The 12,020-nt window shown below is 53.9% G+C and overlaps 2 protein-coding genes across 2 annotated transcripts in view; one reads left to right on the forward strand and one right to left on the reverse strand.

The window, feature by feature from the left end:
• Window positions 1-662, reverse strand: part of CDH23 (cadherin related 23) — a 343,293-nt gene extending 342,631 nt beyond the window's left edge. Inside the window, exon 1 of the mRNA XM_049789257.1 lies at window positions 521-662. The gene's annotated coding sequence lies outside the window, so the exon portion shown is untranslated. The remainder of the gene's footprint in view (window positions 1-520) is intronic.
• Window positions 1-12,020, forward strand: part of SPOCK2 (SPARC (osteonectin), cwcv and kazal like domains proteoglycan 2) — an 836,669-nt gene that overhangs the window by 525,773 nt on the left and 298,876 nt on the right. The gene's annotated exons all lie outside the window — the stretch shown is intronic.

The following is a 12,020-nucleotide window of genomic DNA, read 5'->3' on the forward strand; positions in this document are numbered from 1 at the left end:
CTCCCCAAAAGCCCGAAGCAATTGGAGAGGGGAATGACCAAAGTCTCCCCCTCCTCTCCCCGGGGTCTCTCGCGGGCCCTAAGAGGTGACCCTTAAGGGGAGGACTACGTGACTTGGGAGCCCCCCAGCCCTCGGTAGGGCGCGCCCCACCGCACCCCACCTCCGCTGTCCAAAAGGAACCTCGGGCGCCAGAAATCGCTCCACGGTGCGGGCTGGGCGCGCAGAGCTGGGGAGCGCCGGCGCGTGGAGGAGATGCGCGAGCCGTCCAATAACCGCTGCGGGGAGCCGCGCGCCAAGGCCCCGCGGAGGGAATTCCAGTGCCCGGGAACCAAAGTTGCCGCGCGTCGCGGAGGCGCGGGCCCCGCGCGGGGTCAGGGTTGCGGGGTCGGGCAGCGGAGATCCCGGCGGCCGCGCCGGGGAACAAGTGGTTCCCGGCAGCGGCGGCGGCGACCCCACGGCGCCAACTTTCCCGTGGCGGGGAAGGCGATGACAGCGGGGAGAGGAAGGAAAGGCTCGGTACCGTATGCGCGCTCCGGGCGCCGCTCCTCGCGGGGCCGGGCCTCGGGGTGCTGCTGTCCGCTCGCTGCGGCTCGTCGCCCAGACGAAGGCTCATCCGCCGGGCGCCGCGCGCTGGGCTCGGGGCTCCTACTTGGGGCGGCGGCTCGCTGGCTTCCCCTGCCGCAACTTGGGGAGGCGCGCGCGCGGGGCTCCTGGGCTAGGCTAGGCGCGCCCCACGCGTCCCCAAGCGCCCGCACCTCCGCGCCCGGCCGCCGTCCGACGTGTGTCGGCGCCCCGCATCGCGCCCGCCCGCAGCCCGCGCGCCCGGGGGAGCAGCCGCTGCTCAAGTCCGGATCAACTTTCGCCGCCGCGTCCCCCGCCCCGCGCGCCCTCACCGCTCTGTCCCCGCCTCCTGACGCGCCCCGCGCACCCCCGCGCGCCCCGCCTCGCCGTGCCGCGCCTCGCCTCGCCGCCCGAGCGCCCCAGGACCCCCGGCCCGCTCCGACCCTGCGGCCGCCCCCCGGCCCGGTCGGCTGAGCGCCCCTGCAGCGGCCCCAGAACCCGGCCGGGCGCGCTGGACATGAATATTTCAGGGCTAGCGAGGCGAGGCTGCCCTTCCTCTGCCGATGTCATGGCACCGGCTGCTGTGGCAACTCAACGAATCCCCCAAAGGCGCCCCGAGGAACCACGCGCAAGCGGCCCCACTGCGGGGCCGGAGCCCAGTCCCGCAGGGCCGACCTGCGGCCCTCAAAGGGGGACTGAGTGGGCCGGGGTCCCTTCCACGCCCGCCTGCCTGCCTAGGGCTGAACTGGGGAAACGCTCCCGGGCAATCGGCCTTGGAGAGCCAGCAGCATCATCATCTCTTAGCTTTAAGCGCCCCCTCTCTGCTCCCCGAGTCCTGAGCGCCCGCGCGGGTTCGTGCCGCCGGCCCGGTCGGCGCCCTTTCTGAGCCTTGCTCTCCAAACCCCCAGGTTTTGCTTAACACACCTTCCAGCGCCCTAGCCCCTCGTATGGAGCTCAGAATGAAGGCCTAAAAAAAATGAGTGGATCCCTAGAGGCTGAAGAGATAGTACAGCTGGAGGGGCGTTTGCTTTGCACACAGTAGACCCGGGGTTCCATTCCCAGCCTCCCATACGTTCCCAAACACTGCCAGGAATGATTTCTGAGCGCAGAGCCAGGAGTAAGCCATGAACATCGCTGGGTGTGGCCCAAAAAATGGGCTTCGATACCCGTTTTGGCGAATCTCTCTGTGGGTGTGTCTGTCAGCCCACCCGATCCAGACATCATCCTCACTTTGATATTACTTCTCCCCGGGCTCAACCTCCTGAATTCCTGTTTCTCCCTGGACTTGATTTCCACCCTTGTCCTGTCCCAGCCCCTCCGCAGATTGATAAATCACTGTCTAGCGGCATCCTCTGGGCCGCAGCTTTCTGGCGCATGGTTCCTTCTATCTGACTACAGCCTTTTCCGGTCCTTATCCTGGTCTTACAGGATAAACCAGGCTTACTGGAAAGAAAATAGGCTTTTGAGAGGCCGGAGACTAGCCAGCATGTGGGGTTCCATGGTGAGTCCAGAATTGGCCTGATTCCTACGTTGCCACCAGGGACTGTCACTTCTGGTGAGGCCCAGACTTGGTCTGTGAGGGGAGGACTAGGCATTTGTCAGCGGAGGCCCGGATAGAGTGGGGGTACAGAGCTTATGCTTCAGTGGAAGCAGGAGCTAAAACAAAACAAAACAAAACACTGGGGATGGTGTAGAAGCCATAGTACAGTGGGAGGACATTTGCCTTGCACACAGCTGACTCAGGTTCGATCCCTGGCATCCCATATGGTCCCTCAAGTCTGCCAGGAATGATTCCTGAACACAGAGCCAGGAATAAGCCCTGAGCACCACCAAATGTGCCCCAAGACAAACAATAAAGAAAGGTGGAATGGAGTGACAGTCCAAAGACACGTGTGGTCCAAGGGGCCTCAAGAGCGGGCACCTTCAGGCAAAGGACATTCCTGAAGTGTCCACCACATGCAGATTTGAGTGTAGGTGACCCCAGGAGACATGTGACTCCCTTGGTTCTCAGAGAAGCTAGTCTAGTTAAGTTAGAGACAAAGGCAAACTGTGGGCAGAAACTGACCACATTCCAGAGGTGGCAACCAGGCTTGGCAGCAGCAGCAGGACATCCAGAAGGGGGTTATAGAGCTTCCCTAGACAGGAATTCCTGGGACTGCTGGGACAGACAGAATCTTGGCCTGGGAGTCTGGAAAAAAAAGGGCCAGGGCTGTGTGTGAGTATCCCATAGTGTCCCCCAAGCCTGCCAGGATAGAGTAATTCCTGAGCACAGAACCACGAACAAACCATGAGTACTTCCACCACAGGACAGCAAACCAATTTGAGCCAGACTCCAAGCCATATGGTGGGGGTGGGACGGGGCTCTCCCCGATGCCCCTGGACATAGCTGAGTCCTGAATCTCTAGATAAAATTCTGGAATTTGTCTGGAAGGCCACACTTAGCCCTGAGGTCATTCAACAACAAGTTCTGCTGGACCAGGAAGGCTGGTCGCCATAATGCCCAAATCATGACCTCTGGAGTGGACCGTGGGGTACAGAGGACATGTATGTCTCAGGGAAGTCCTAGGAAGCCATTTTGGGAGGGGGAATCCATTTTTGTGTCCCCTGAGACCTCAGGGCTCTTATCATGAATAAGAAAAGAAAAGATGGAGGGAAGAGGAAGGAAATGAAAAGAAAAGAGGGCAAGAATCCAAAGAGCTGGGGGCCAGAGAGATAATACACTGGGTACAGCATTTGCCTGCACACAGATGGACACTGTTCAATGTCTGCATCCCTTAGGGTCCCACCGAGTCAGCCAGGAGTGATTCCTGAATGCGGAGCAAGGAACACTACCAGGTGTGATCCAAAAACAAATCAAAGAATCCCAACTGTTGTTTTTTCTTCACTGGGGTGGAATATGTTTTCAACTTGAGCCCTTCCTCAGCCAGGATCCTCAGCGTCGTCTCTGGGAATGGAGGTCAGGCAGTGGGGGGCAGTGGTCAGGGGGCTCAGCGGGCTGACCTAAGCCTTACTTTTCTGGGCTATTGGTGGACACACAGCGCCGGGCTCTCCAACACATCCCAAGGATGCTGTTGAGAGCAGAAGAGAAAATGCCACTTAAAAGTGTTTGCTAAACTGTGGAAACAAAGCAGCAGCCCTCAGGAGGCCTGAGCATTATTTTCAAAGTACATGAACACTCCTCACTCTCCTCACTCTCCTTGCTCTCCTCGCTCTCCTCGGGGTCTCCTTTGCTGCTCTAGCCCCAGCACAGCCTCCCACACACCCTTAGTCCCATCCCAGGGTACCCAAAGCAGTATACTGCTTTCAGTCTGCGGCCCTGGCCCGGCCCTCTTGAGGGGCAGTGGTTGTCTCCATAAACCAGACACGTGTGCTCCCAGTTTGGTTTGTGAGCCCTTGGAGCCTGGCACAGCTGTGGCAGCAGTGCCAGAGCGAGGCAGGGATGGTAGACAAGGTGGGCCGGGCCCCTCACCCCCAGCTGTACAGCCAACAACCCCCCTGGCCTGAACCTCTCCCCTTAATTCAGGCCTGCTTTTCCTGGGACCCCACTTTGGAATTCTGCCCCTTACCACACCCTGCAGCCTGAGGGGCTGGTTCCTTCACTGGCGGTCCAGCCCCACTCCCGTTCCCCTGCCCCATCTCTTATTTATAAGGTGTTCATAGCAAAATAAATGGCAAAAAACGTAGAAGCTAATTAAAGCTGGCACAGATTGGCACACGAGGGCATGAATTATGCATTGGTGCAGGATGGTACTAGTAGGGAGTAGGCACGGAGCCCCCTGCCTGTGTTTCAGAGGTGCCCTCACCCCAAGCCTGCGGATCTTTCCCTGAGGGGACCCAAACCTTCACCTCTGCCTGGATTAGTGGCTCCTGGACAGCCACCCCCACATCCTGCCCACCCTGGACTGGCAGCCTTGGTCCTCCCCACATGCAGTCTCTATTCCTGTGGGCTGGGCTGGGAGTGTAAAGGGAGGGCCAGACCAGATAGGAGGCCCCAGAAGAAGACTGGTGAGGCAGCTTAGATCTAAGAAAGGTTGGTATCAGGACATGCCCACTCCTCTGGGTCTCTTCACCACTGCAGAGAGATCCAGAGAAGCCTGAGAGGACTAGACAGGACCAGACAGGCCCAGATAGGCCCAGAGAGGTCCAGAGAGAACCAACAGGCCCAGGGAGGTCCAGAGAGGACCAGAGAAAACTGGACAGGCTTAGATAGGCCCAGAGAGGCCTAGACAGGCCCAGACAGGCCCAGAGAGGATCAGAAAGGCCTAGAAAGGACCAGACAGGACTAGACAGGCCCAGAGTGGGGCTCAGAAAGGTCTAGAGAGGTCCAGAGAACAGCAGACATACCACTAGAGAACCTGATAGGCCCAGACAGGACCAGATAGGACCAGAGAGAAGCAGACAGGCCCAGAAGCTCTGCCAAGTTGCACAACAAATGATGCCATGGAGGAAGTGGTAAAGGGCAGATGCAGTAGCATACACTTTGTGCAAATTGTCTCCTCGGATCTTCACAGGAAGACACTACAACCAAGTTGAGAGGCTTTAGGGATGCTAAAAAGATTGAAACAACACGTTGATTACAAGCTTTGGTCTGAGCTCAAGCCTTCTGGAATCTGGCTCAGCTAATAGGAAGGATGTGGGGACTTAGGATTCAGCCCCACTTTGTTCTGGGCTGATCTGGACGGGGCATGTTCAAAAGCTCCCAGAATCTTCCAACGTGCAGAGTAAACCCCACTGTGCTGAGAGTGGGGCGGGATGGGGAGATGGCCTTTGACCCTCCCTCGCCAAAGCACAAATGCAAATCTTAGTTCTCCCACTACTGTGTGGATGTGGACAGATGCCCCTTCTTTTCAGGATCTTGGTCCTCATCTGTGACTTAGGGTGGGTGTTAACTAGGACTTGCTCGAGCCCTGCTCTGGCTCGCTGGCATGATCTTGCCTCACTTTGCCTGGTTCGCTCCTGTGAGAAATGGTGACACTGCTAACAGGAGGGCCACCAGGGATCAAAAACAGAAGTTGGGGGGGGACTGCCAGGAAGAGAAAAACCTACCTAGGGCTCTGGAGGTCATGGCAAGAATGGGATGTGTAGGGGACATGGTGATACAAGGAGGGTGCTGTGGGCTGCAGGGACAAGGCTCAGAAAAGGACAGGCCTCCTGTTGCCTGTCTGTGACCTGACTCCCCCAGGACTTTTAATTTCTTTGGGTCCATGCCTGATAGTACTAGAGACTACTCCCTACTCACTGGTGGGGGCCCATACCTGGCCGTGCCTGAGAGAACTATGAGGTACTAGGACCCAATCCTGGTCTCCTGCATGCAATCTTAATGCTCAGCCCTTGAGTTCCTCCCCTAGCATCTCTGATCTGTCCTTTCTCCATACCCAGGAGACAGAGATGGATTTTTACAGGCCACAGAGACAAACTGCTGCCCTCCACAGGGCTTGAGCGTGCCTGGCAAGGATGTATGTCCATGGGAGAGAGACTTGGTTGGTCCCAGCTGGGGCAGGGATGGAAGTCAGAGATGTGGATCCTGCCACACACTTATGTACTCAGGGCTGTGAACCATATGAATGTTTCCCACGGAAAAATAAATAAAATGGGGCTGCTGCAGGCAGAAGGAAAGTGCTCCCAGATGGAAGCTTGGATAGTCGCGAAGGAAAGAAGAGCAGTTGGATGGGAAATACAGGCAAACACCAATGAATCTTGGGTGTCTGGAACAATAAAAGCAATGTTTAGAACAGAGAGAATGTGAACTCACAGTGGTACCAGAGTACAGAGCCAAGAAGACGTGTAAAGGGGTGAGGAGTTTCTCAGGGGCTTGCACAGACTAGAACATGGGTCTGGACAAAACTATGTAGCCAGTTCAAAATACAGTCATGGGAGAAATGGAAAAATAAAATAATGAAGTTACATGTGTGTATGTCAAGGATTATGTTTTTTTTTTATAAACAGCCATGCTTCACATACTACTCTAGAATTTTTTTTCTTCTTTTATTGTTCTGGTTATTTTGATTTAGTTATGTTTGGAGGGGCACATTAGGCAGTGTCAAGCCTTCTTCCTGATTCAGTGCCAAAGGGTCACTCCTGAAGGTACTCAGGGACTATATGTTTTTGTTGTTGTTGGGTTTTTTTGTTGTTGTTGTTTGTTTTTGTTTTTGGGTCATACCCAGTGGCGCTCAGGGATTACTTCTGGCTCTATGCTCAGAAATCGCTCCTGGCAGGCTCGGGGGATCATATGGGATGCCGGGATTTGAACCACCAGCCTTCTGCATGCAAGGCAAATGCCTTACCTCCATGCTATCTCTTCGGCCCCCAGGGACTGTATGTATTCACACAGGGGCTGCCCCAGAGTAAGGTGAGCACTTAATCCCTGAGCTACTTCTCTTGCTCCCTTTTCCCACTTAAGACACGTCCTGGGGCCGGAGTAATAGCACAGCTGTAGGGTGTTTGCCTCGCCCGTGGCTGACCCGGGATGGATCCGGGTTAGATTCATGACATCCCATATGGTCCCCTGAGCCTACCAGGAGTGATTTCTGAGCAGAGAGCACAGAGTAACCCCTGAGTGCCACCAGGTGTGACCCCAAAATGAAACAAAACAAAAAAGACATGTCCTGGGTCCTCATCCATCCTCTTACATGGAATACAGGTCTGATCCCATCTGTTTCTCTGCCAGTGTAGATTTCCAGGAATGATGTGTCTCAGTGTCTGGACTAAGTCCTGTGACCATTGATCTTGTGTCCCTGAACCTACCCTGACTGCCCACCCCAGTGCAGAGAGGAGGGGGAACCAGTAGTGTATCTACAGCCTAAGCTAGACTGAGCAGGGGTGTGGTGTGGGGGACAAAAAGCTTGCCCTACGGCCAGAGAGCTAATACAGTTGATTTCATGCAGCCAACTCCAGCACTGTATAGGGTCCTCTGGGCACCAAGCCAAGAGGAACCTTTGAGCATCACTGAATGTGGCCACACAACAAAGTAATAATAATAGTAACTAACATTAAAATGAGTATTGTTATTGGGTTTACTTAGCAGGGGTCTCAAACTCAATTTACCTGGGGGCCGCAGGAGGCAAAGTTGGGGTGATCCTTGAGTGCGAAGTCAGTAGTAAGCCTTGAACATTAGGGGGTGTGACCCAGACAACTAAAACAAAACAAAACAAAAAAAGATTCCTTTAGGGCAGGGCCACAAAATGTTGTACGGAGGGCCGCAAATGGCCCGTGGGCTGCGAGTTTGAGACCCCTGATTAGCGGTATGAGATCACACCATGTTTAGGACTACCTCTGGCTCTGTATTCAGGAATCACTCCTTATAGGGTTCCGGGAAACATAGGTGATACTGGGATTGAATCTGGATCTATTGCATAACAGGCCTTACCCCCTGCACTATCTCTCTAGCCCCAGAAATAAATGGAAAATTTAAAAGGGAGAATAAAATCCCAATTGGGGCAATAACAGTAGAACTCATGAATGGACAAAAATTGACCAAAGTGCTAAATGAAAGACCTAGTGGTGCTCAGAGCTTCTTCCTGACTCTATACTCAGGCATAATAACTATTGGAGGGACTGGTAATTACATATGGGGTGCCAGGGCTCAAACTCAGATAGGTTGTGTGCAAGGCAAGTGCCCTGCATGTTGCCCTGTCTCTCCTGCCCCTGGAGGTTCTTCTGGCCCAAAGAACCAGGGGAACATCCTGTAGCATTCAGAGCCCCCGACCCCTCACTCTGAAATCCTGGCATTCTGCCCCCGCCCTCATGGTTGCCTCTTCTCCCTTTACATCTTTGTCTCCGCTGATCTGTTCTGACTCCCAGGAAGTCCTGACCAGATGGACAGAGGATAAAATGGGAGTGATGCGTGGCCCAGCCGGGCCAGACTAAGAAGGAAGTGCTTGACTGTCCCCCTGTGCTGCTCAGCAAGGCCAGAAGCTGCGCCCCTGTGCTGGGTGTCCTGGGACCAAAAAAGGGGGTCTCCAAGATTCTAACATCTTCTACCAGACAAGGTGACTGGGAAGGTCAAAATGTGCTCCCCATCTACCTTCCCCTACCTGGTCTTTCAGATGCATCTCCCCAATGGGCCAGCAGGTGGTTTGCAGTCCAGGTCCTGCCAAAGTGGGGACAGAGGTGGTCAGTGGAGAAAATGAAGAGTTCTTGTTCCCAAGCATTCAAAAAACAGTGGGTGCTGCCAACACCCAGAGAGACCCTTTCCCTCTGCCTTCTTTCCAAAGGAGTCCAGATCTGCAGTGTAGTGCGCCACCTAGAGGCTTCATGTGGTACTGCATTGACCCTCCCACCCACCCACACACCCCCAATCCTGACCCTACAGGAAAACAAGGGCCCCCTTCTTACCCACCCAGGTCTGAAAACGCCCAGAGTAGGTGCTTGCCCTTGATAATATGCCACCCTCTAATCCCACCTCTTTGATCCCCATACTTGCTTCCTCTCTTCCTAGGTATATTTTCATCCCAAATACTGATGGGTATCCTGGCACCCCGTGGACTCCTTATATCAGGAACCCCAGGCTCTTGGGTTTAAGATCTGCTCTACCACTAGCTGACTGTGGCCCGAGGCAAGTCACTTCCCTTTCCCACATGCTAGCTTTTCTCTCCTATATACAATCACTGGCTCTTTCTTCAGGCTTGGTTTGGAGAGGGCGCCCCTAGTGGTTAGAGCATGTGGTATCCGGTATAGAAGCCAGTTTCCAGCTACACAAAGCTTGTGCTCCAGCTCTTGGGGCTGTATTCTTATTTAAAATGCAGCGCACGGAGGCTAGAGAGATAGTAAGTACAGCGGGTAAGGTGTTTGTCTTGCATGTGGCAGACCCACGATCAATCCCTGGAACCCCATACAGTCCCCCCTGAACCCTGCAAGGAGTGAGTTCTGAGCACAGAGCCATGAGTGAGACCTGATCAATTCTGTGTGGCACAAAAACTCAAAAAATTAAATTTATTTAAATTAATTAAATGCAGTGTGGTGCCTGGATGCAGCTAGACCTGAACTTGAATTCCAATTGTGTCATATCCTTGTGGTGTGACTCACTGGGAAAGGTAGAAATTTATGTGCGCCCTGGTGAGTCATCCCTAAAATGACTGATGCTTATCCAAAGAAATATGCTATCAAACTCAAATGATGGCTTAGTGCGTAAGGTTGTATATCAAATACCTAGTTTACAGTCCTACTCCCTCTCCTCAACTTCAAGTATTAAAAGTAGGTGGGGAGGTGGAAAGGAGGTAGGGTGTTTGCCTTGCATGCAGAAGGACAGTGGTTCGAATCCCGGCCTCCCATATGGTCCCCTGAGCCTGCCAGGAGCGATTTCTGAGCATAGAGCCAGGAGTTACCCCTGAGCACTGCCGGGTATGACCTAAAAACAAACAAAAACTAGGTTTGGGATTGGAGATAACTCAATGGACTAAGCATATACTTTGCAGGCTGGGGAACAGGATTTGAGCACTGCAGGGTTCCCCATGCACTACTAGGAGTTCCCCTCAAACACTACATCAAGAGTAGCTCCTAAGCCCTGTGCAGGAGGTGGACCCCAAAAAAGTCAAACAAAAAATCGCTAACGTTTAGCTTTTCTGCCCTTCTCCCCAGGAAAGGCAAAATTAGTGTCCACAGATCACCCACACTCCCAACAAGGACCCCAGCCAATCTGAACACCCCAATCTGTGTCTTGAAACTAGAGAGGGCCCCCATCTCCTGCTGGGTCACCTCCCTCATTTCACCTTGGAGGGTGGCCTTGGGCTCAGCAGCTGCTCAGTGCATAACTTTAGAAACTGTTCAGGCAGCCAGAACGTGGAAATAGCTCAGTCATTCACTTAGTCTGTGGAGACTGAGCCCAGATGTGGGCACAGGGTTGGAGCGGGAGATGCAAGCACAGTTCTTACAAGGTCTCAGTTTAAGGGCCACGAGGCTGAAGCAGATGCCACTCTCCTCCAGGGGACAGTACCGAGCAACAATTAAGTCATCCTTGTGGGAGTGCTCCCACTTCTCATGTTCCTACTTCCCTGTTACTCCCACTGTTTCCTCATCTATATTGTGTGGGGAGGAAGCCCCAGCTTGTTGCTTTCCCTGGGAGAAAGATCTCAAACCGCCCCCCCTCCCCCCGAGATTGTCTTCCTGCCCCATCTAATCTATTTTGGTTACATGCTCATTCCCGGGCCCACAGCTGGGCCAGAGATTGAGTGATGAGGATATGAGGCATCTTCCTTTGACTTGTGAACCTGGAGGAACAGAAAAAAAGATAACATAATGATAGGAAGCTTCTGGAAGGCCCCACAGCCTCCTCCTGTCTCCATCTCCCCAATGACAAGACCTTGGGCAGGGCTTACCAGGGGCCAACGTTTCAGCAAACTGAGCTCAACTCAACTGGGCTCAAAAAACCTTTTTTGTTTTTTTGTTTTTTTCCTTTTTTGGTTTTTATTGGTTTGTTTGGGACGACACTCAGCAATGCTCAGAGCTTCTTCCAGACCCAGCACTCAGTGATCATTTCTAGTGGGGATCAGGGGACCAGACCAGGAATTGGAGATGAAACCTGACTGGGTCAGGTTCAAGGCCAACTCGAAGGCCCATTGCCCTCCTGCTGTGCTATCTCACTCAGGCCTGTCACCCCCATTTTAGTTTCTGGCAGTGCTCAGAGGTTACTCCTGGAACTGAGCTCAGGAATCCTATTGGCAGGATTCCACCCCTGGCATTCCTCCCCAGGAATCCTCCCCTGATAGACTCAGGGGACCTATTGTATACTCGGGATTGAAGTAAGGTCAGTCTTGTGCAAGGCTCTCCCTGCTGTGCTATCATGGCTCCATGTCACCCCCATTTTAGAGATGAGAAGACTGAGACTCAGAAATCTTCCTGGAGAGAAAACTAGAGCTTCTTAGAGGTGCTGAGACTGAACTAGAATGATGTCTCCTGCATCAAGAGACGGGCTCGGTTCCTAGATCACTCACGGCACCAGAAATGAAGGACAGCGGACCCCACCCTACATATGGGGAGACTGAGTCTGCAAGCCAGGAAGGGAAGCCCAATACTCCACCTACCCTTCTGGTTTGCTGCCTTGGGAGCCGGACAGATTACGGTAATCAGCTAATGCCTGAGCTGGGCGCAGTAGATGAAAAGCCCTTATTGAAAGTGCTAAGTACGATGATTAAGTCGGAAGGGGGAATTAGCAGCACAGGGGGAGCAGCTGCCGCCACAGGAGAGGATTAGTAATTGGCGGCCGATTAAGCTGGTCAGGAGGGAAGGACTGGGGGAGTCCGAATTGCTGCTGACATCAGAGGCCGCACATGGGGGCTTTTCCTGCAGCCACCATGCTCAGTGTCTGCAGAGGCAGAGTGGGGCCGCCCACTGGGCCTCTTTCCTGCGCAAGCATCCGTTTGTCTGTCCCACAAAGACTTCACTAACAATCTACTGGCACCCAGACAGGCACAAGACGGAGCCACAGAGAAGAGAGAGCTACAGAGCCCCAGGCCAGAGAGACA

This window comes from Suncus etruscus, chromosome 15, assembly GCF_024139225.1.
Source record: "Suncus etruscus isolate mSunEtr1 chromosome 15, mSunEtr1.pri.cur, whole genome shotgun sequence".
Classification (NCBI taxonomy): Eukaryota; Metazoa; Chordata; class Mammalia; order Eulipotyphla; family Soricidae; genus Suncus; species Suncus etruscus.